Source organism: Mus caroli, unplaced genomic scaffold, assembly GCF_978045245.1.
Source record: "Mus caroli unplaced genomic scaffold, Mus_caroli_1 scaffold_16, whole genome shotgun sequence".
NCBI lineage: Eukaryota > Metazoa > Chordata > Mammalia > Rodentia > Muridae > Mus > Mus caroli.
This window is the reverse complement of record NW_028227271.1, coordinates 86550713-86576299: the sequence shown is the minus strand read 5'-3', so window position 1 is coordinate 86576299 and position 25587 is coordinate 86550713. Positions and strand designations below refer to the sequence as shown.

Sequence of the window (25587 nt, the reverse complement as noted above, 5' to 3'; positions counted from 1 at the left end):
GCTGTTATTCCAGCATTTTCTAAGTGGTAGCTCCTGAGTAAAGCAAAAACAAGGACTTCAGCCTCAACTCTGAGAATCCTCATAACTTGCCCCTGAGGCTCACATCTATATTTTGCTAGCTTTCCAGAAAGAGAAGAGAATTGCATGCAGTATGTTCCTAGCAGATTGTTATCTTTACCCTGACAGGTTGTTCTCGATCTCCAAGCTTTAGCTGTAACAAGAAATACTTTCAAATCTCTGCTTCACTTGGTGAATTTCATACCAAAAGTTATCAAACCTGAATTCCACTATATTAGATTATTATTTCTTTCAAGTTAGGCTCTGTCTTTAGGTACCTTCACACAGAAATAAACTATCATTTAGATTTTTCTTCTGTCCCTCTTAGCAATTTCCTGATGTTTCACATGATGTTAATGATAATCTGTATTAAGCATTACATATTCAGACATAAATGTAGTTTTTATGGCTTGATGCTCTCTAATATTGTAAATAAATATTTGAAAATACTTTTGATGCTTTGTTTATTAAATCACTGCTCTCATACAGTGCATACAACCTAGAGGAAAAATTCTTATATTGACACATTTCCTTTTCTTGTAGAATGAGCAGAATCTCTCCTTTCTATGTGCCAAACAGTAAAGCCCTGTTTCACAAACACTAGATTTATAATCTCTGACATTACCTGGACATTCTCCCTGACATAGCATGCATAAGGAAGCCTCATCATGTCTATAGTAAGTGTATTTTGTGCTATATGGAAATGCACTGCTGATTAAAATGACATGTCACTGAATACATTAGGTAAACAGTTAATCAACTCTTTCTTGTCAAAGAAATGAATTTGAAGGAAGATTCAGAGTCTGCTTTTGAGTTTAGTTGCAATATTATCAACATTCTATAATTTTATAATTTCAGTCACCTCACTTTCATCTCTTCTATATTTGGTATTAAATGATTTCACTTTTATTTATGTCTTAATTTCTTTATTATTTCAGATTTGTTTTTGTTTGATGAATATACAATATATAAGATGTCAGGACATGTGCTCAGTCTATCCTGCTAAACTGAAAGGTGTAGCTGAGGCAGGTTCTTTTATAAGATTGTGTTCAGTCATTACTACCAACATAAAATGTGTATACACACACATACCACATGCATGAACACACATGTATATACATGCACACACACATATGCATGTGCACACAAACATGTATATGCATGTGCATATACATATGCTCATACACATACATAAACACAAACATCACACACGCATGAAAGAACATGCATACACATGGACACACTCATATGCATGCACACACAAACATGTATGTACATGTGCATACACACATACTCATACGCACACACACATATTTCTGGTAATTTATAAAAAGTTTTAGTGTTTACTCACTGTGGCTATTTGCATATCCTGTGGTAATGTAAAATGCTCACAACTCAGTGATTTACTTGATAACCACGGTTTTAAAACCCGCTGAACATTCATGCTAAGACACTTATTTTCCTAGGAATGAGTAGTACTTTCCATCACTACATATTTTTTACGTAAGGCCTCCCTGATGAATGCTTTTTGCTCTTCTTTTTTTGAGATATTTTATTGGATATTTTCTTTATTTATATTTCAAATAGTATCCCCTTTCCCGATTTCCCCTCTGAAAACACCCTATCCCATCCCCGCTGCTTCTATGACAATGTTCTCCTACCCATCCACTCACTTATGCCTCACTGCTCTGGCATTCCCCTACACTGGTGCATTGAGCCTTTCCAGGACCAAGAGTCTAGCCTCCCATTGATACCCAACAAGACCATCCTCTGCTACATATGCAGCTAGAGCCATGGGTCCCACCATATGTTTTCTTTGGTTGGTGATTTAGTCCCTGGGAACTCTGAGGGTACTGGTTAGTTTGTATATTTGTTCCTCCTATGGAGCTGCAAATCCCTTCAGCTCCTTGGATATCATGCTACTAAGCTACACAACATGCCCCTTTGGGACAGACCTATTCTCTGCCATTTCTCCTGAAGTTTCCAAAGCAAGCAGTCGAAGCAGTCTTAGCTCTAGCTCCTCTATTGGGGACCCTGTGCTCAGTCCAATGGTTAACTGGGAGCATCAAGCTCTGTATTTTTAAGGTTGCTCTTCTTAAATATCACCTATTTGTTTAGATTATCATTTGAATATTAGATATTCAGAATTTAGCTTTCTTTCACATGTAACTTACATAAGTTAATATTTTATTTCAAAAGAGAATTTGTATCATCCCATGCATAATTAAATTTTATGTCTTTTCATTACTTAATAATTATATGTATTATTCTTTAACGGTCTAACATTTGAAAATCTTTGATATGGAGTTTAGAATGTTTTCTGTAGCACCATTTCAAATACATTGCTTATAAAGGTCAAGATAGATTGCTATATTTTTATTGTTTTGTCTTTTACTATACATTCCAGCTACACTTTTATTTTTAATACTGTGTTTCTTTTTTTTTATTTTAGAAAATAAAAGTTTTAGACATATTCTTTGCTCTATTTTGAAAAAAATGATCATGTTTATTACAGAGTTAGTTTCAAGTTTAAATGAATACATACATACACACACACATACACACACACACGCGCGCACACACACACACACACACACACACACACACACACATATAAAATACTTTTTCCAGACAAGGGTTCAACCATACATTATATGTCCACCAAAGGAAAAGAAATTATCACCAGTCTTGTTAGTCTGGAATCTTCAGAAACTGCTTTTGTAGAAGGTGACACAGGATGTGGAAGTGAGTGAGAGGGCAGGGGGATGTTGCAGTTTCTTGAAGGACTGTAGCTCCAGTAACATCATGTCACTGCTCTGAAGATATCAACACTAGAGCCGTTATTGAAGTTGAACCACATTCCAGGAAAATTAAATGTAAGGAAATCTGAACTCTAGACACAATGGACAACAATTCTGTGATCGTCAACGATTCTTTAGCATCATGTTTCTTCTTCTGATGAATTCTTCCCTCACTTCTAGTCATTTTCCCCCATAGACCAATATAATCCCTATCAGAGAGTTAAGTGAAAACAAGGTATGAAACACAGATCACGATTCAGTAGCCCCAGCAGGGAGTTGTTTCCTGGTTGAAGACTTGAGCCTATTTGCAGCTTAAAATTCATCGCCATCCTCTAAGCTAAGGAGGCTTCGACTGCTTGCTTAGGAAACTGCAGGAGAAATGGCAGAGAATAGTAGGTTCGTCCCAAAGGGGCATGTTGTGTAGCTTAGTAGCATGAAGCTGCACTAAATGATAAATCTGTGAAGTGAGACAATGGGTCAGGGAAAGCCACTGCTCATAGAACTCTTGTCCCCTGAGATGGAGTCAGTTGTTTAGCAACAGCCTACTGAGTACTTCTCAGGATGGCTCTGATGCTTGGTGATGTGGGTACCAAAATCATTTGTGCTGAGTGAAGCCAGGATTGGTGGACCATGAGCACATGCGTATATTTTAGTGTGGGAAGCCACATGTACCATTGCAGGGTGGCGCAGGCTGCTGCTGGCCATCACACATAAGTTTGGGCAAACAACCAATGTATACATTTACAGTAAAGTTTTTCACCAAAACACTGCCTGGCCCTGGCATGATAATGAGGCTCTGCAAAGGACTAAGAGAGTTAACCAATCAGATGTGAGACATGCAAATGAGGTATGTTAATGAGGTTCTGTGAGATACTGAAAGAGAATAATCAATCAGATGAGGAACATGCAAATGAGGTAGAAAGCATAACCAATCAGGGTGTGAGACACACCTCTCCTAGGCCTGTATAAGCAGCACCAGTTCTGGGCTTGGGTCTCTTCACCTCTGCAATCAAGCTCTCCCAATAAACATATGCAGAAGGATCCTGTTGCAGCATCATTCTTGCTGGCGAGTCGGACGCACACAAGAATTGGTGCCGAAACCCTGGAAAAGAAACATCTTCAGGCACAAGCAAAGACTCCCTGCTACAGGGAGGATTCAGAACTGCATTGCAGGGAAGGAGTGGTTAATGAAGTGTTTCTGCAAAACAGACTGCTGAGAAGGATTCGACAGCACGGATTCAGAACTCTTCAGCTGGGGAACGGTGGTACTGGTAAGTATAAAGAAATTAATGTGAGTCTCTGAGAGGTATGCTTTCCTACGGAATAGATCCGATAATTGTCACTGGGGTTGTGCTGCTTGCTTTCTTTCTTGCCCTGATAGTATGTCATTGCCTTAATTGTCATCGCCCTGGTCAGGAGGGTATCTGCTGGGAATAGCTTGGCAGATAAATAAGATAAACTCTTGAGTCGATCTTGGGACTAAGATAAGTGAGTGTCTCAGGAACACTTTAGTCCAGGACGATCATGGGTACTGGCCAGTCTATGCCCTTAGTAGGGCCAGTGCAAGCCTTGCTTAAAGAAAGAGGTTTAAAGATTTCTGAAAGTACAGTGAGCAGGTTCTTAAAAGAGATAGACAGACTAGCTCCTTAGTTTGCCCCAACTGGGTCACTGACACTACCTAGTTGGGAAAAGTTAGGGAGAGATATAGTGAGAGAGGAAGCTGAAGGGAAAGTGAAGGCAGGGACAAGGCCGTTATGGAAATTAATTAAGGCTTGTATCCAGGACAAGAAATGTGAGCTAGCTGTTAAGGAAGGGCAGCGACTTTTACAGGAGCAACAGGAAAGTATGTCAGAAATAGAGAGATATGAAAAAGAAGGCGCACACAGAAAGATAAGTAAAGGGAGAGAAATAAAAGGAGAAAAGGAAAAGAAACCAAAATGTAAAGATACAAAAGATAGTATAAAAAAAATAAAGAACAGAAAGTTAAGTCAATTTACCCTCCTTTCAAGGACTTTGAATTATTAGAATTATCTTGCTCGGAGGACTCGGAATTATCAGCAGGGGAGGAGGAAGATTTGGAGGAGGCTGCTGCGGAGTATGAGGCAGAAAGATCTGGTCCAATTGGGAGGAGTTTCGGTGCTCCCCCACCTCCTCCGCCTTATACAGATAAAAAAGCAATTGGTAATGGCCACTCTTTTTGCACTCCTAGAAGGTTGCAAAAAATATGTCAGGCTTTTCCTGTTTTTCAGGATCAAGCTCAACAGCGATATTATGAGCCAATATCGCATAAACAAGTGAAAGAGTTAGCAGAGTCAGTAAGGACCTATGGAGTCAATGCCTCATTTACTCAGTCCCAAATTGATAGACTGGCTCACAATGCCATGACTCCTTCTGATTGGATGAGTGTGGTAAAGGCATGTCTTACGATGGGACAGTATCTAGATTGGAAGTCTATATGGCATGATCTGTGTTTGAGTCAGGCCTGTGCTAATGCTACTACAGGGCAACCAGCATGGAGCTTTGAAATGCTTACAGGTCAGGGTATATAGACAAACAATCAGTTAGCATTCCCAGTGAAGGTCTATGATCAAATCAATCAGGCAGCAGTGAAAGCTTGGAAAGCATTGCCTAATCGAGGAGAGGTATCTACTAACTTGACAAAAATTATTCAGGGAATTAATGAGCCATTCTCTGAAGTTGTGGCTCACATGATGGAAGCAGCAGGACACATATTTGGTGATTCTGAGGCCGCAATGTCATTAATTGAACACTTAGTTTATGAGCAATGTACCAAAGAGTGCAGAAATGCTATCATGCCATGGAAAGGGAAAGGACTACAAGCATGGATGAAAGCCTGTAGAGAAATAGGAGGACCCCTTTCAAATGCAGGGCTGGCTGCTGCAGTTTTGATGGTGCAAACAAAAGAAATAACATGCTATAATTGTGGACAAACAGGTCATAGGCAAAAGCAGTGTACAAAGGGTAGAAAGAGTAGGTTTGAAAAGACAGTATCAGGTATTTGCCCAAAATGTGGGAAAGGAAGACATTGGGCAAATGAATGTAGATCAGTCAGAGATATAAAAGGATGGCCAATAACTCAGTTTAAAGTGCAACAGCCAAAAAACAGAGTGAGGGGCCCCCATCCCCAGGGCCCCCAAATGTATGGGGCACTCCAGACCACAGTGTCTATGAGGCTACCCAGAGACCGAGGAGAGCCACTCCAGGTTCAGCAGGATTGGACATCTGTGCCACCTCCCGAGTAATTCTTACACCTCAAATGGGGTGCCAGCCTATTTCATCAGATTTTAGAGGTCCCTTACTGAAGGATACAGTGGGCCTAATGTTGGGTAGGTCCTCTTCTGCTTTGAAAGGATTGATGATACATCCCGGAGTTATAGACTTGAGGGACAAGTTAAGATTATGTGTTCTGCACCACGAGGTATCGTAGCCATTTCTCCTGGAGATCGAATTGCTCAATTGCTAATTCTTCCTAGTTTGCATTACATGTTCCCTAGTAGCCAGGATTCCCGAGGAGATAAGGGACTTGGTTCTACAGGAACTAATGTGGCATACATATCTTTAGATTTGGATAATCGTCCCACTTTACAATTACAAATAGAAGGAAAAACCTTTCAAGTTATAATGGATACAGGAACAGATAAAAGCATCATATCCAGTAATTAGTGGCCTGCTTCTTGGCCTGTTAATCAATTGTCACATAGCTTACAAGGATTAGGATATGAGGCTCCCCCAACTATAAGTGCAAAATCCTTACAATGGAAAGATATAGAAGGAAGGACAGGGCTTTTTCAACCTTATGTACTCCCTTTACCTGTAAACTTATGGGGAAGAGATGTGTTGTCAGCCATGAACTTTATACTGACTAATGATTATTCTCAGAAAAGCAAAGAAATGATGAAAGGAATAGGATATATAGCTGGACTATGTCTAGGAAAAAACTTACAAGGTAGAATTTCACCAGTTAAAGCCACAGTAAAAGCAGATAAGAAAGGGATGGGTTTTTTTTCTAGGGGCTGCTGAGGAGCCTTTGCCCATTCCATGGTGTACAGAAGACATGGTGTGGGTGCCTCAGTGGCCTTTACCCTCTGAGAAGTTAAAAGCAGATAAAGAATTAGTACAAGAACAATTAGACCTGGGGCATGTAGAACCCACACAATCACCCTGGAGTACCCCTATTTTTGTTGTAAAGAAGAAGTCAGGTAAATGGATTGTTACATGACCTAAGAGCCATTAATGCACAAATGCAAGTTATGGGTCCTGTACAAAGAAGACTCCCCCTACTTTCAGCTCTACCTAAGGATTGGAGAATTATAGTAGTAGATATTAAGGATTGTTTCTTTTCCATTCCATTAAATAGAAAGATAAACCTAGATTTGCATTTACCCTACCTTCTGTTAATCATATGGAGCCTGATAGAAGGTATCAATGGTGAGTGTTACCCAGAGGAATGGCAAATAGCCCTACCATATGTCAATTATATGTAGGAAAAGCTTTGCAACCAGTTAGAGATGGTTTCCCCTCCTTAAAAATTTGTCATTATATGGACGGTATTGTGATTTGTGGACCTGAAGAAGAAAGTATACAGCAAGCTTATGGCTTGCTTAATGAAACTTTAAAAAATAATGGCTTGATTATTGCACCAGAAAAAGTACAGCAGTCTAATGTTAGTCATTTTTTAGGAGCCACTATTTCTTTACGGTGTGTCACCCCACAAAAATTAGTATAAGATCATCTAAAGACATTAAATGATTTTCAAAAATTATTAGGAGACATAAATTGGATTAGACCTTATTTAAGGATTCCTACTTTGGAATTAAAACCTTTATTTCAAATTTTAGAAGGAGAATCACATATCACCTCATTGAGACAATTAGCACCTGAGGCTTCTGATGTTCTTAGGAAGGTAGAAAAAAATGATCCAAACAGCACAGCTAAATCGTATAAATGAGCAAGAACCTTTATGCCTATGCATATTATGAACCTTAAATTTGCCAACCGCTGTGTTATGGCAAGATGGTCCTTTAGTATGGATACATCCACATATATCCCCCAATAAGACTATAGAGCATTATCCCAATATGGTGGCAAATATGGCCCACAAAGGTATAAAAATTTCAATTACTCACTTTGGAAAAATGCCTGACAGCATAATTGTTCCCTATACTGCCACACAAATGCAAACATTGTGTGTGACTATAGATGAATGGGCCATTCTTAGATGCAATTATTCTGGTTTAATTGATAATTATTATCCTAAACATCCTTTATTACATTTTCTGTTATTGCATCCAGTGATATTTCCAAAGGTAATGGCTAATACTCCTATAAAGGGAGCCACTGATATTTATACAGATGGATCCAAAACAGGAATTGGAAGTTATGTGATTAATGAAAAGGCTGTACGGTTGCAATTTACACCAGGAGCCCCTCAATTGGTAGAATGTTTGGTGGCTTTAGAACTCTTTAAAACATTTCTTATGCCCACAAATATTATCTCTGATTCTGTTTATGTGGTTAATGCTGTACTAGCGTTAGAGACTGCCGGAAATTTTAAGCAGTCTAGTCCAGTATCTGAAATCTTGATGAAAATACAAAATTGTATTTTGATGCCTGAGCATCCCTTTTATATTCAACATATTAGAGCACATACATCATTACCTGGACCTATGGTTAAGGGAAATGCAATTGCTGATTCAGCCACCAGAGATATGGTTTTCCTATCACAAAGTTCTATAGAAAGTGCTGAAATTTTTCATCAACTTTATCATGTCCCTGCTTCTACATTATGACAAAAGTTTAAGCTCACACAAACAGAAGCTCGAGATATTGTCTTACAGTGTGGTAAATGTGCAGAGTTTATTAATGCACCCTCCGTGGGCGTTAATCGTCGTGGATTGTGACCCCTAGATGTTTGGCAGATGGATGTCACGCATATCCCAGCTTTTGGGAAATTACAATATGTACATGTGTCCATCGATACCAGTTCTGGTGTCCTACATGCCTCTCCCTTGACAGGGGAAAAAGCAATTCATGTCATATCTCACTGCTTAGAGGCTTGGCTGCATGGGGCAAGCCCCTAGTACTAAACACAGATAATGGTCCTGCATATACTTCTTCTAAATTTAGCCAATTTTGCAAACAAATGCAAGTGAAACATATTACTGAACTGCCCTATAATCCACAGAGCCAAGTCATCAGTGAAAGAGCCCATCATACTCTGAAACAATACTTGCAAAAACAAAAAGGGGGAATAGAGGCTATGATGCCAAAGATGGCTCTATCCGTTACAATATTTACTCTTAATTTTTTAAAATTGGATGATGCTAGAAGATCACCAGCCGAAAGGCACGGACAATGGTCTCAACCGCCCAATGAAATAGTCAAATTGAAAAATGTCCTTGATAATAAATGGTATGGCCCGGATCCTATATTAATCAGATCTGGGGGAGCTATTTGTGATTTTCCATAGGGTGAAGATAATCCACTTTGGGTTCCGACTCGACTAACAAGGACCGTGAAAGAGCAAGATGAATGCCAAGATGATCCTGCTACTCTTACTCCTGATGATTGAGACCGGGATAATTATACCTTTGTGGGCCATAGTAAGATCATGGCCAGTACCTTTACTGGTACATTCCAATTCTTCTACCTTGCCTTTGTTTTTTGCAACAGAATGTTTTCTGGATGCGCCTTGTGCATGACAAACTCTTCAAGAGCCATGAGTGTTTAATAGTATGAGCTTTCATTTAAATTATACACTATGCTTTGTGCATAATGTGGATAAACCTTTTACACCTGTATATTTTTAAAGAAAAAGATTATCTCTGGGCAGATCCCATTTTCCAAAATAAAGTGAGCTCTGGAGTGTTACTTAATGCTTTAACGCAAGTCATCCAAGGAGCGCAATGAGGCTCATGTGATGTTAGAAATAATGTAACTTCACCTATAAACATCACCACTATTATGATAAAGGGAAATGTGACTATTCCCAAAAGATCACGATGGCCTGTTGGCAATGCTACTGCTAAACGCAGCGTGCCCTGGTGTCATCCGAACCTCGAATTTTCTATAGTTTTTTTAACCTTGTCAATCAAAAATTATTCCTTGAAAAGAAATACCAAGGGGTTTTGTTTTGTCACCTCCATTAGATTTTGCTGTAATGAATGATAAAGGAGATGCTACAGGAAAAGAAAATATTTGGCCATATTACCAATGGATTTTAAGTAATGAGGCAGGAGCTAGTACCAGTCTGTCAGCCTTTGCACTGCTGACTGGAACCTTTCATGAGATGTTAAATGTTTCTGCCACGTTTTCCAATACCTCTGCTCATTTAGATAATATGACAACTAATAGAGTTATCAGAAATATGACTACCTCTCCAGTAGAAGTTTGTGTTAGTCCTCATTTTTCTTTATATTGGCTGAATTTCAAAATGATACAAATTGGTTAGATTGTACAAATATCACTTGTTTTTTGACGCAATGCAATGGAACCAAATTCTTAGCCTTAGTGGTACAGCTACCAATCTTTGTCCCTGTACCTGTTAGGCAGATCCAGAGAAGTTCCCAATAATGAGTCTTGTTAGGCAGAAGAGAGATTTTGGAATCACAGCTGCCATTGTCACGGCCATTGTGGTGTCTGCAGCGTCAGTGTTTACCACAGGAATTGCTAAGGCCAATCAAGTTAATACTGCTGACACCATAAGACAGATAGCAGAAAAAACGTCTGAGGCATTGCTTACCCTGCAAAGGGTGGATTCTCATATCACCTCAGGATTAATGTTAGTGAATCAGGGAGTGGATATTTTACAAAATAACATGGAACAGATGATGGATATCATACAAATGAGTTGTGTGGCATCCACTCTGCATGTGTGCATTTCTCCCAATATGTATATTAATAATTCTTTTATTAAAAGTACAGACCTATCGAATTATCTGAAGGGGAACTGGTCGCAGGAGCTGGAAAGGTTGCAGAAGAGGCTGCAGATACAGATCCTGAACCTTAATGGAACCAGAGTGGAACCTGTGACCCTTGGAGACTTTACCTCTTGGCTTACCTCTGCTTTTTCTTACTTTAAGGAATGGGTGGGAGTGATTTTGTTTGGTGCTGCCATATGCTGTGGACTGGTGTTCATGCTCTGGTTGGTATGCAAATTCAGAACCCAACAAAAACATGACAAGGTGATTACAAATCAGGCTCATTTAGCTATTGAAAACGGTGCCTCCCCTGAAGTTTGGTTATCTATGCTCAAGAATTAGTCGGCATCTGAGTTCTCTGCTCTTGCACCCCACGGATTTATGGATCCATTGCACTGTGATGAGAGAGACTCAACGATCATTGATAAGCCCTTGCACATCACAGAGGATTCCTTATTGCACGCGATAGGGTGATCATGATTTCCTCACTAATTCATTTTTTGGCTGGCCTCTTTTATAGAGTTCACCCTAGGTCATTTAGCAGTTACTGTCACACAGCACTGCGGTATCCAGAGACAGGCAACTTTCTTCATGCACAGGCCAACTTAAAACACGGGCCCGGTGGCGATAGGGTTACCCTATGACGGGTAAGGCTGTGACATTAGAGGAACAACCTAAAACAGGAGCCACAGCGGATGGACATAATTGCACAGGCCCAGTCCAGCCTCATTTTATTAAAACAAAAAGGGGGGATGTGGGAAGCCACATGTGCCATTGCAGGGTGGTGCAGGCTACTGCTGGCCACCACGCATAAGTTTGGGCAAACAACCAATGTATACATTTACAGTAAAGTTTTTTGCCAAAACACTGCCTGGCCCCGGCATGATAATGAGGCTCTGCAAAGTACTAAGAGAGTTAACCAATCAGATGTGAGACATGCAAATGAGGTATGTTAATGAGGTTCTGTGAGGTACTGAGAGAGAATAACCAATCAGATGAGGAACATGCAAATGAGGTAGAATACATAACCAATCCGGGTGTGAGACACACCTCTCCTAGGCCTATATAAGCAGCACCAGTTCTGGGCTTGGGTCTCTTCGCCTCTGCAATCAAGGTCTCCCAATAAACGTGTGCAGAAGGATCCTGTTGCAGCATAGTTCATGTTGTCAATTCGGAAGCACACAAGATTTTAGTTCCTGAATCTGGAGCTTAAGCTGCCAGCTAGCATGCTCTAATTTCTTCTCTCTGTGTTCTCTCAGGCTCCTGTTCTTTTTACAGCCACTTGATGTAATCCATTGATGCTTTTAGAATGGCCCCTTTGTTCCAGCACATACCAGGATCATTAGACTTTTCAATAAGAGTGCCAAGCTCCTTGATTAGGTTATTAATATTATACCTTCTTCATCTTTCAATGAGGTTTTGGTTGTCCTTTTTCTGTCTCGCCTTTGCCAAAGCTCTACTGTTAGTTTCTGCAATTTTCTTTTCATGGGTAGAATGCTTGTCAAGAAGCATTCATGAAACCAGCATTAACTGGAGAAATGCCCTGCTCATCACTATACACATCGAAAATACTACCATATAAATGCCATTTTGAAGGGCCATCTTCTTTGCCAAGAGCCAGCCGATTTGTGAATGGGTGTCCAGCCAGTATCACTGTCTTTGCTCAAGGGTCCATGCTCTCCCAGAGGCATGCAGCTTGCTGCTGGAGGCTGTGCTCTCTTGAGAGTTTGGTTGAACACCCAATGGTCAAGGGTCACGATAGGAGAAACTTGCTATGTCTGGGCCTTTGATATCTGAGGCCTTGTGGAGGTTTCTAAGTGTGCCTGGACCTACAGATACAAAAACAAATCAATGAAATGTAGAACTTCATGTACTAACCCAGTTTTTTTTTTTTCCAGCAAGGAATCAGAACATTAAGCATACTATAATCCCAATTCTTTTATTTTATTTATTTTTCTTTTATTATTATTTTTAAACAATTTTTATTAGATATTTTCTTCATTTACATTTCAAATGCTATCCTGGAAGTCCTCTATACCCTCCCCCCACCCTGCTCTCCAACCCACTCACTCCCTCTTTTTGGTCCTGGCAGTCCCCTGTATAATCTTTGCAAGACCAAGGCCCTCTCCTCCCAATGATGGCTTACTAGACCATCTTCTGCTACATATGCAGCTAGAGACACAAGCTCTGGGGGTACTGGTTAGTTCATATTGTTGTTCCACCTATAGGGTTACAGACCCCTTCAGCTCCTTGGGTACTTTCCCTAGCTCCTCCATTGAGGACCCTGTGTTCCATCCAGTAGATGACTGTGAGCATCCACTTCTGTATTTGCCAGACACTTGCATAGCCTCACAAGAGACAGCTATATCAGAGGACTATCCAGAGTCTGCCCCACCCAGGAATCCATCCCATAATCAGCCACCAAACGCAGACACTATTGCACATGCCAGCAAGATTTTGCTGACCGGACCCTGATAAAACTGTCTCTTATTATTATTAATCATTCCACTTGTTTACTTCTCAAATGGCATCCCACTTCCCAATTACCCTGTCCACCAACCCCAGCCAACTTTGAAAGATATTATAGCAAACATATATATATATTAAAAGTTTTAAAATAAAACAAATAAAAGTTTTAAAATAAAATAAAATTTTTAAGTTGCAATGTCAAGCTGACATCTGTACAGTTTGTTAAATATGAACTTAGTAGATTTCACTTACAACAGATAATCAGTAAAATCCCTGCTAACAAAAGGAATAAATATTTAAACATTAGCATTGATCACACAAGAAAACATTTCTTCTTTTTTATAATATATTTAATAATGTGATAGTTCTGTGGTTAATGAATATAATAATACTTTGTTTTCCCAAATGAAAACTTTCAGAGCAGATTGTTCTTTAGTGGACTGGTGAATACTACATTTCCCCAAAGGAAAAGGTGTATAATCAATGTGGTAGAATATGAAAGTGATGGGTTATATTAAAGTTAATTTCTGGAGCAATTAAATATACAATAGAAGCAGGGAAGGGTTACTAAAAGTAAGCTCCAGATGTGGCATAGCATACTTTTACCATCAGCTCTTGGGAGGCAGACGGAGCATCTCTGTGTTTGAGGATAATCTCCTCTAAATAGTGAGTTTCAGATTTCCCAGAGCTATATGGTAAGACCCTGTCTCAAATACACATGAATAAATAGATTAGACAGAGAGAGAGAGAGAGAGAGAGAGAGAGAGAGAGAGAGAGAGAGAGAGGATAGGTAGATAGATAGATAGATAGATAGATAGATAGATAGATAGATAGATAGATAGAGGCAGTAAACAAAAAATAATTTGACACTTTTATAAATAAAAATTACTAAATATCTTTATGATTTGGATTTTCAGTGCAGAGCTCTACTTCAAGACAGTGACGCATGAGAATTGAGGCCTGAAATGGAGGATAATGTCACCTTCACTGCTGAGTATTTGAGAAAATGTGAAGATTTTGCCTACAATTTAAAAAGCAAAGAAATTGGCTGTAGTCTTCAATATTTCTACATTAAAATCTTTTGTTGGTGATCATACTGCCTTGTAGTTAAATAGAGATGATAGATTTACAACATTTTGGCGGCTAAAAGTTATCCTAAATTTCACCATCAAACATTTTGGATTTTATATGCTTCATTAAAAAAATACAGGCAAAGGATACAGGTTTTTAAATTGTACGATGTGAGCATTTTGTATTATTGTTTGGCCTCGAATTCAGTGAATAATATAAATTTTGTAGACAATGGTTTCTTTCCAACTATATTTCTCAAATCTTTTGACAGTGCCCCAGTGTTGCTCATCAGAGATCGCAGCACAAAGAAAACTTCAGAGGAAAATACACGGTAACTCAGATGTTGAAAAAATTGCTTTGACTTGTGTGTTAATAGGAATAGTAATTTATTTAAAATAAAAAGTGAAAAGTTGGTAATTTAAAATACTTTTTGACCTGTAAATCCTCAGGGTTAAATATATTGGTTACAAAAATATGAAATGAAAATTGATCAGATAATGTATGAATTTATTTAATAAATAATATATTTGAATCCCTAGCCTGGTATATTCTACTAGAAGTAAAAGATTAGTAACATAATTTAAAAGTTTCCATTACACAAAAATTTTGAATATAACAACACACTAATTTTATAAAATTAAATCTAAATAACATTCACATCAACAGATACTTAATATTAGTATTTCATAAATTTGTGTTCTTTTTTCCTCAAATAACAAATCTAATTAAAAACATAATTTTCTGAGTAATCAATTATGGATAGTGACTTAACTTTATGCATAAAAGACATTATCTTATTTGCCAGTGACTCAAATAAGTGGTAAATTAAAAAAGATTCATCAGTCCATAATCATATGTGCGTTAATGTTTCCCTACATATATGTATGTTCATCATGTTTGTGTCTGGTTAATCTGAAGGCGAGCACTGAACATTGGAACCCCGGGTCTTCTAGAACAAGAGAGTGTCACAATGTGTTACTGTTAGCTGAGACCAGCTCTTTCAGAAGAAGAGCACATTTTCTTAATTTAAATGTATAATCTCTCTCTAAGTGAGTAAGGTCTGTCTATACAGTAATAGTTGCTCAGTTACATCCCTTTACATATGTGTTTGCACATGCATAGAAATGTGGGTGAGTATGTCTGCTCTTCTAATCCTGTCCCTGTTCACTGAAAATTGAGAGTGTAAAAATTGCAGAACATAGATAGGGACACCTAGCCTACAGAAGTGTGCTTTATTATTGCTGTGAGTATTCTGTACAGGTTTGTGTGCATTTGATATGTAAAAGTCTGTGAAGGTAAGATGCAAACTAGGATATCACTTCTTTCTACCTTGACTTCAGTTATAGGGATCATATTTAGGTTTCAAGGCTTGCCTAGTAAATGCCTTTCCTGACAGAGTTATCAAACCATGATTATTATTGAGAAGTTATGAGAAAAAAATTAGACATATATGGCATCTTATGCACAAGACATTTTTTTCACAGGAACAAAGGTTAAATAAGCCGAAGTGCTACAAAATCATTAAGGCAACAAAAAAGAACATGGAACACACATTTATATGAAAGAGAAAAATGAATAATGAATAGAGAATCAGTGCCTACCTGGTATCATCTAGGATGAAAAACAGAAAATGATATCTAATTCTAACCAGTAACCAGTTTGTGAACACTACAATGTACAGAGATTTAATTTCCGTTTGAAGACCTACATGACTTGCTCCAGTCAGTAGATTGAGAAAGCTCTGTTATACATTTTAAGACTACAAGAGTTAAAATCTATAGACCAGGTCAAGTCAAGTGGTCCATTCCACAGTACACACTGGGTATGTCTGTCTGTCTGTCTGTCTGTCTGTCTGTCTGTCTGTCTGTCTCTCTTTCATCTCTCTCTCTCTCCCCATCTCTCTGTCTGTCTCCCTCTTTGTGTGTGTCTGTCTCTCTGTCTCTGTGTGCTGAATGTATATGAGTGTGTGCATATCACTTTTATGTGCATGAAGAAGACAGAGCAGGATGACTGTAGTCTTCTTGATTTCTATGTTATTGTGTTAAGACACCATCTCTTATTGAATCAGAAACTTGCAATCTTAGCTGGATTGTCTGTATAAGTAAATAATTAGGATCCACTTCTATGAAGTGATCAGTACTAAGTTATTAGACTTACAAAGCCATTCTTGGGTTTCTTTGCTTTGTTTTTGTTTTTGATGGATTTCCATAGTATTTATTGCTAGGATAAATTTATGATCAAATAAACCCTGTAACGTATATGTAACAATGATCTATTTTCTGATAAAAAATTATCACCCAATCAGGTCTCCCCCCCCCCTGCAGAGTTCCCAAGGACTAAATCTCCGACCAAAGAGAACACATGGAGCAACCCATGGCTCCTGGCAGCAGAGTATGGCCTTGTTGGGCATCAATGGGAGGAGAGGCCCCTGGTCCTCTGATGGCTGGATGCCCCACTGTAGGGGAATGCCAGGGTGGGGAGGTGAGAGGGGGTGGATGGGGGGAAGCACCCTCATAGAATCAGGGGGAGGAGGAATGGAATAGGGGGTTTCTGGAGAGAAAACCAGGAAAGGGATAATATTTGAAATGTAAATAAAGAAAATGTCCAATAAAAAGAAAGAAAAGAAATCAACATAGGCTAACAACTGTCTCAGTTGTACATGGATAAATTAACTGTTGTAGTCACTGACAAAAGAAACACAAAAACATATGGTTGTTTTTAAGCAGAGAAAATTCTCCTTTCTTTCTATTTTTTTTTTCTCTTATTGAAAGTAGATTCTTTGAAGCTGATAGAACTCTGCACTAAACCCATCTGGTCCTGGGCTTTTTTTGGTTGGGAGACTATTAATAACTGCTTCTAGTTCTTTACAGGATATGGGACTGTTTAGATTGTAATCTGATCCTGATTTAACTTAGGTACCTGGTATCTGTCTAGAAAATCGTTCATTTCTTCCAGGTTTTCCAGTTTTGTTGAGTATAGCCTTCTGTAGTAGGATCTGATGATGTTTTGGATTTCCTCAGGTTCTGTTGTTATGTCTCCTTTTTCATTTCTGATTTTAAGTAGGATGCTGTCCCTGTGCCCTCTAGTGAGTCTGGCTAAGGGTTTATCTGTCATGTTGATTTTCTCAAAGAACCAGATCCTTGTTTGGTTGATTCTTTGAATAATTCTTTTTGTTTCCAATTGGTTGATTTCAGCCCTAAGTTTGATTATTTCCTACCTTCTACTCCTCTTGGGTGAATTTCCTTCCTTTTGTTCTAGAACTTTTAGGTGTGCTGTCAAGCTGTGAGTGTGTGCTCTCTCTAGTTTCTTTTTGGAGTCACTCAGAGCTATGTATTTTCCTCTTAGGACTGCTTTCATTTTATCCCATAAGTTTGGATATGTTGTGGCTTCATTTTCATTAAACTCTAAAAAGTCTTTAATTTCTTTCTTTATTTCTTTCTTGACCAAGTTATCATTGAGTAGAGTGTTGTTCTGCTTCCACGTCAATGTTGACTTTCTATTATTTATGTTGTTATTAAAGACCAGCCTTAGTCCATAATGATCTGATAGGATGCATGGGATAATTTCAATCTTATTGTATCTGTTGAGGCCTCTTTTGTGACCAATTATATGCTCAATTTTGGAGAAGGTACAATGAGGTGCTGAGAAGAAGGTATATCCTTTTATTTTAGGGTAAAATGTTCTGTAGATATCTGTTAAATACATTTGTTCCATAACTTCTGTTAGTTTCTCTGTGTCTTTTTTTTTTTTTTTTTTAGTTTCTGTTTCCAGGATCTGTCCATTGATGAGAGTAGGGTTTTAAAGTCTCCCACTATTATTGTGTGAGGTGCAATGTGCAGTTTGAGCTTTAATAAAGTTTTTTTTAATGAATGTGGCTGCCCTTGTATTTGGAGCATAGAAATTTAGAATTGAGAGCTCATCTTGGAAGATTTTACCTTTGATGAGTATGAAGTTCCCCTCCTTGTCTTTTTTGATAACTTTGGGTTAGAAGTATATTTTCTTCAATATTAGAATGGCTATTCCAGCTTGTTTCTTTGGACTGTTTGCTTGGAAAATTGTTTTCCAGCCTATACCCCATCTAATCCTCCCAATTCATTCCCCTTCCTCTCCCCTCCAGATTTACTCCATTCTGTCTCTCATTAGAAAAGTGACCATACCAATTATGAAAAATGTGTATAGATTAAGATGAAACAAAACTATCATCTCAAAGTTGGGCACTGCCTTACAACAGGAGGAAAAGTGCCCCAAAGGCACGCACAAGAGGTAGAGACCCGCTGGTACTCAGAAAGAGTCCTACTAAATCACTTAGCTAATAGCCGTGATATACATGTAGAGAAATGGGTGTAGACCCTTGTCACTTCTATGCTTGCTGCTTCACTCTCTGTGAGCTCATTTCCACTTTGTTTAGTTGACTCAGAGGCTCTTATTCTCTGATGTCCTCCATCCTCTCTGGATCTTACACTCGTTCCTTTCCCCTTTCTACAAGATTTACTGATCTCTTAAAGAAAGTACTTAACAGATATCTCCAATATAAACTCTTTTCCATATAATGTCTGACTGTGTATCTTTGAATTGGTTTCAATCTCCTTCTGGAGAAACCTTCTTTGAGGATGAGTAGATAAGGCTCCGATCTATGGAAATAGGAGAATATCATTAAGAATCATTTCACAGTCTGTATGTTGCCAATTCTTTTTATTGACTATGTCCTTTGTCTTACAGAAACTTTTCTGTTTCTTGAGATTCCATTTATCAATTAGATCTTAGATCCTGAGCCATTGGAGTATTGTACAAATAAGTTCAAGGCTCTTTCAAACTTTCTCTTCTATTAGATTGAGTATATCTGATTTTATGCTGAGGTCTTGTGCTTTCTTCAAGGTGAAAAACATAGATATATTTTCATTTTTTCTACATACCTACTACCAGTGAGATCAGCACCATTTATTGAAGATGCTTTCTTTTTTCAGTTGTATACTTTTTGCTTCTTTGTCAAAGATCAAGTTTGCATAGGTGTGTGGTTTTATTTCTGTGTCTTCAATTCTATTTCATTGATCAATCTGTCTGTCTCCCTACCAATACCATGTAGTTTTAACACTATTGTTCTGTAGTATAGCTTAAGGTCAGGAATGAGGATTCTTCTAGAAGTTCACTGGGAATCTGGGAAAAGTATTTCTTCCAGGACATATTCGGAGTTACATTGCTCTGGAGAAAGATTTTACCTCTTAGAAAATCCAGTGCTAACTAAAACAAAAAGTCATTATTATCTTCTATACCCAAGAACAATAAGTCAGAAAGGAGTTGATTCCAGTGGGGGAAGCGGAAGAATTGCTTTCACTATCTTGAATTTATTTGTTTTTCTTTATTTAGGAGAGTATTGCTCTTTCCATGTCTTTGATGAATTGTGTTGGAATTTTGATGGGAATTGCAATGAATTTGTGACTATTGAGAGGGTTTGTTTCCCTACTTTCTTTCTCAGCCATTTATCTTAGGTATGGAGAAAGGTTATTGATTTATTTTAGGTATGGAGAAAGGTTATTGATTAATTTTAAATCTGGCCACTTTGGTTAACTTGTTTATCAGTTGGAGTTCTCTCGTAGAATTTTTGGGGTTGCTTATGTATACTATCATATCACCTGCAAATAGTGATGCTTTGACTTCTTTGTCTATCTATATTCCCTTGCTCTCCTTTTCTTGTCTTATTGCTGTAGCCAGAAACTTGAGTACTATATTGAATAGATACAGAGAGAACCCTATTGTCTTATTTCTATAACTAAAACTTCAAGTACTATATCGAATAAATTTGGAGTGTGAACAACTGTTCCTTTTTACTAATTGGTAAAATTAAGTGGAGTTTCTCTCCATTTAATTTTATGGTGCATGCCTGATACTTTAATGCATTCCAGATACTCAAATTCTTGTCCCAATGCTTGCAAAACAAGTATTCTTACCTACTAGATCATGTTTTCTGCCAACATATGTCTCCTTTTGTAATAAAGATATACAACAAGTATTAATGAGAACCTCCCACATGCAACAAAAAAACATTTAATAATAAATTTGTGTGCTTAAGAAGCCAAGCTCAAGTTTTACTGGGACAATTATAGAGAGACAGGATGCAGAGAGAGAAACAAGCTAGACACAGGTTAAGACAGAAATGAGGAGTCAGAATCAGAAGAAGCCAGAAAATTAGAACAGTTTGCTAAATTTAGTATGTGGCCAGAGTAATACAGTTAAAAGCCAAGCAAGAAGCTAGCTTGATTTAGTCAGTTTGGAGACAAGTTTAAGCCAGAATAGCTGAGTTGAACAAGCCAACTGGAGTTCAGAAAGAACATGAAAAGGTAAGTTCTAGATTCCATCTGTGCCCGGAGTTGACCCTGTGCCACAACTCTCCATAACCAAATCTGTCCTGGAGAGTGCCTGACACACCTGAGAGCACATGTGAGACCACCACTTTTGCTCAAATATCTGGTCTAAGAGGGACCTGTCCAGAGCCCTCAGGACTCTGAGGAGTAGCCAGTGACCAGATCCTTCCTATTTCCATTTGAGCCTGGAGCTGACCATATGCCACAGCTTTCCATACCCCAGTCCTGCCAGGAAAGAGTTGGTCTGCCAGGAATGTTGACACACTGGTTTCCAGGAGGAATATGTTACAGTCAGAGACAGCAACACCAACTAACTCCACAGATAACCAAATGGTGAGAGGCAAGAGCAAGAACATAAGCAACAGGAACCAAGACTACTTGGAATCATCAGAACCCAATTCTCTCACCATAGCAATCCTTGGATATCCCAACATACCGCCATACAACTATACCACTCCTGGGAATATACCCAAAAGATTCGACAACATAGAACAAAGACACATGCTTCACTATGTTCATAGCTGCCTTGCTTATAATAGCCAGAAGTTGGAAAGAACTCAGATGTCCCTCAACAGAGGAATGGATACAGAAAATGTGATACATTTACACAAAGGAGTACTACTCAGCTATTAAAAACAATGACTTCATGAAATTTTCAGGCAAATAGATGGATCTAGAAAATATGATCATGAGTGAAATAACTCAGTCACACATGATATGTACTCATTGATAAGTGGATATTAGGCAAAGAACATGGAATTCTCATGATACAACTCACGAACTACATGACGCTCAAGAGGAAGACAAAAGGGTGTATGCTTTGGTTCTACTTAGAAGGGGGAATGATATAATCAAGGGAAGTAGAGGGTGGGAAGGACTTGACAGGAAAAATGGAAGTGAAAGGAAAACAGCAGGGCAGAATCAAGTATGGGAGGAGATGAAGATGTACAGAGGGTTGGGAAATTGAACAGAGGTGTGTAGCAATGGGGGAAGGGGAACTGGGGGGTAGCAACAAGAAAGTCCCAGATGCCAGGAAAGCAAGATCCTTCCAGGACCCCACAGGCATTACATTAGATGAAATACCCCACAAAGGAGAGAGAGAATCCATGAAGACCTTATTCAGAGGTTATGCATGGCCCCCAGTTGAGGGATGAGGCCACCAACCTATCTCCAAAAATTTAACCCAGAATTTCTCCTGTATAAAGTAAATACAGGGACAAAGAGTGGAGCAGAGACTGAAGAAAAGGCCATCCAGAGACTTCCCCATCTGGGGATCCATCCCATATACAGTCGCCAAACCCAGACACTATTGCTGATGCCAAATAGTACTTGCTGATGGGAGCCTGATACAGATGTGTCTTGAGAGGTTCTGCCAGATCCTGGCCAATACAGATGCAGGTGCTCTCAGTCAACCATCTGACTGAGCACAGGGACCCCAATGGAGGAGTTAGAGGAAGAACTGAAGGGGCTGAGGGACCTTTTCCAGCATCAATGGGATAGGGGAGTCCCTTGGTCCTGTGAAGGCTTGATGCTCCAGTGTAGAGGAATGCTAGGGCAATGAGGAGGAAGTGGGTGGTTGTGTTGGGAAGCACCATCATAGAAGCAGGGTGAGGGGAGATGATATAGGGGGTTTGCAGAGGGGAAACAGGGAAAGGTGATGACATTTGAAATGTAATAAATAAAATATACAATTAAAAAAAGCCAAGCTCAATATAAGTGAATTAGTAAATCAAGGTGCTTCTTTCATGATTACCTAGGTCATTCTTCTTCAAAATGTTCACAATTTAACTGATTAAGCTTCAGAGTTCCGGCAAATTTGGATATAAATCTAATCTAATTTGTAGATCTATGGTCAAGTCTCCTCTATTTAGTATTTTTAAGCCATAAATGAGATAGAACTAAAAGAAATTTATTGTCAAAGAATTATATTTTTCTTTTTGAACCTCTTGCCCATATGTCATGAAGGTTTACTCAATACCAATCTTGTCTTCCACCTCATGAACAGGTTCACAGTATAAGGTCTTCAACTATATGCCAGCCATAATTTTCAAAATAGCATTCAAATTTAGTATAAATTATGACACAATAATGCTCACTTCAACATTAAGCCTATTTTCACATATAGATTTATTTTATGGAAATTATTTTACATCTTTAAAAGTGTCCAATATTTCAGGAAAAACAACAATATTAACCAACCAGATGCCCCCAGAACTCACAGGGACTAAACCACCAACCAAAGAGTATGTGGATTTTGTTTCCTTTTACTTCCTTACATTTGATTTTTTGTTTGTTTGTTTGTTTCTTAAAATGGAAGTTTACGTCATTTTTTTTTCTGTCCTTTCACTTTTGTATATACACTTAAGAACATCAACTTCTCAGTGTACTTTTCGAATTCTAGTCTTCAGGAAAAATATGCAGTGGTTTCTTGGCTATTTGTTCATACAGTTTTAAAACTTTAGATCATAATTATATTTTCTCTTTCCTTTTTCTCCCTTTAATCCCTTACATATAAGTCTCCTTGCTACATTTCAAATTCATGTTCTCTTTCTTCACTAATTCTTATTGCATGCATCTCTCTCTCTCTCTCTCTCTCTCTCTCTCTCTCTCTCTCTCTCCACACACACACACACACACACACACACACACACACACACACACACACACACACACACATATACATATATATTCCTTAGTATATTCCTTAGTATAGTCAGTCCATTTAATGTTATTGGTTAATGTTATTGGTATATGATTTTAGAACTAATAATTTTGCACTGGACAACCAGTTCATGTGTTTTGTGCCCTAAGGAACACCATATGTCCTGCTCCTATCCTTTCTCTGTTATCTGCAGTTCTTTGTGTAAGGTTGATCCCTTGAGATATTTCTCCATCTACAGGAACATATCCATATTGTCTGTGTTCATCTCATATAAGGTTTTTTTTTTTAATTAGGTATTTTCTTCATTTACATTTAAAATGCTATCCTAAAAGTCCCCCATTCCCCCCCCCAATTCCCCTACTGACCCACTCCCACTTCTTGGCCCTGGCATTCCCCTGTACTGAGGCATATAAAGTTTGCAAGACTAATGGGCCTCTCTTCCCAGTGATGGCCGACTAGGCCATCTTCTGATTCATATGCAGCTAGAGACACGAGCTCCGGGGGTACTGGTTAGTTAATTCTACTTTGGAGATAGAGGGATCATTCTATTGATAAAGTGCCAGCCACAATGGCAGGAAGACCTGAGTTTGGAATGCCATCACCTACTTCAAACCAAGGCAGTGTGGCTCAAGTTTTTAACCTTCAAACACAGCACTAGCCTAGAGACAGATCAATTTGTATAGCTCCCTGTCCATCTAGGCCAGGCAGCTGCTGTGGTGATCTTAGATAAACAAGTGATTTTTGCCTTAGAAAAATAATTTAAGGGCAACAGAGAAAGACTCCCTCATCAAGGCCTTCACAGTCACTGGCAAACCTACACCCCTATACTCCTACACACACACACACACACACACACACACACACACACACATACACACACACACACACACACACTCACACCTACACACTTACATGGAACACACTACTATACATATATATCTACATATACATACACCAAAACACACATTCACATACATATATACAACCACTGTGATGGTTTGTATATGCTTGGCCCAGGAAGTGGCATTATTAGAGGGTTTGGTCCTGTTGGAGTAGGTGTGTCACTGTGGGCATGGGCTTTGTCCTAGCTTTCTGGAAGCAGTATTCTGATAGAAGCCTTCATATGAAGAGGTAAAGCTTTCAGCTACTCATGCACTATGCCTGCCTAGATGTGGCCATGTTCCCACTTTGATGATGATGGACTGAACCTCTGAACCTGTAAGCCAGCCACAATTAAATGTTGCCCTTATGAGAGTTGCCTTGGTCGTGCTGTCTGTTCACAGCAGTAAAACCCTTACTAAGACGCCCATCTAAATATGCAAACACAGCTATATACACTCATACATTCATAGGTATACACACACATAGACATATTCAACTTTGACTCCCTTTGAATTCCTTACATAGATGCATATATCTTTAATCTTTTGCCCCCAAAATATTGTGTTATATTTATCACCTTGTTTTCTTTTAATTCAACTATTTAAATTTATTTAAAAAAACAAGAATTTTATTATTTGGGGATTACTTAACATTTGTTTTTTTGAAGAATTTGCTCAATTTTGATGAACATCCCATATGCCTGTGAAAATATTGACAGTGATTTTTAATGTAAAAGGTACCTTGAATACCTATTAGTTCAAATCTGATCACCACTTTATTTACATATTCTATATATACACTGATCTTTGTATCTAGTTGTAAGAGTTGTTAAGAAAAATGTGTTTTACTTGTGCTATGTAATGAATGTATTTTCATCATTACTAACTTTTATTTAATATTATTGTTAAGTTTATTATTGGTAATACATATAAGCATATACTTTTTATTTTTTATTTTTTAGATATTTTCTTTACATTTCTAATGTTATCCCCTTTCCTAGTTTCCCCTCCGAAAATCCCCTATCCCCTCTCCAGTCCCCCTGCTCCCCAACCCACCCACTCACATTTAAGCATATACATACAGATATCAAAAAGAGATTTTATGGGGAGTATGAGAGGGAATCATCAGCGTAATAACTAGATGCATTTGGAAAACCTGTATTATAAACCAAGCTACACTTCAAAATTCAGTTTATAACCAATGAATTTAATTTGAATCTCAAAAAGTTTGATTGAGACAATACAGGAAAACTACAAACTATAACAACACTAAAAACTGTTTCTACATTAGGTTTCATTCACTAAATAAATAAATTTAAAATGAATAGATGACATAATATTGATCAA

General features: G+C 38.3%; 1 pseudogene; it reads right to left on the bottom strand.

The window, feature by feature from the left end:
* Window positions 1-3170: 3170 nt before the first annotated feature.
* Window positions 3171-25587, bottom strand: part of LOC110310754 (transcription factor EC-like) — a 196035-nt pseudogene continuing 173618 nt past the window's right edge.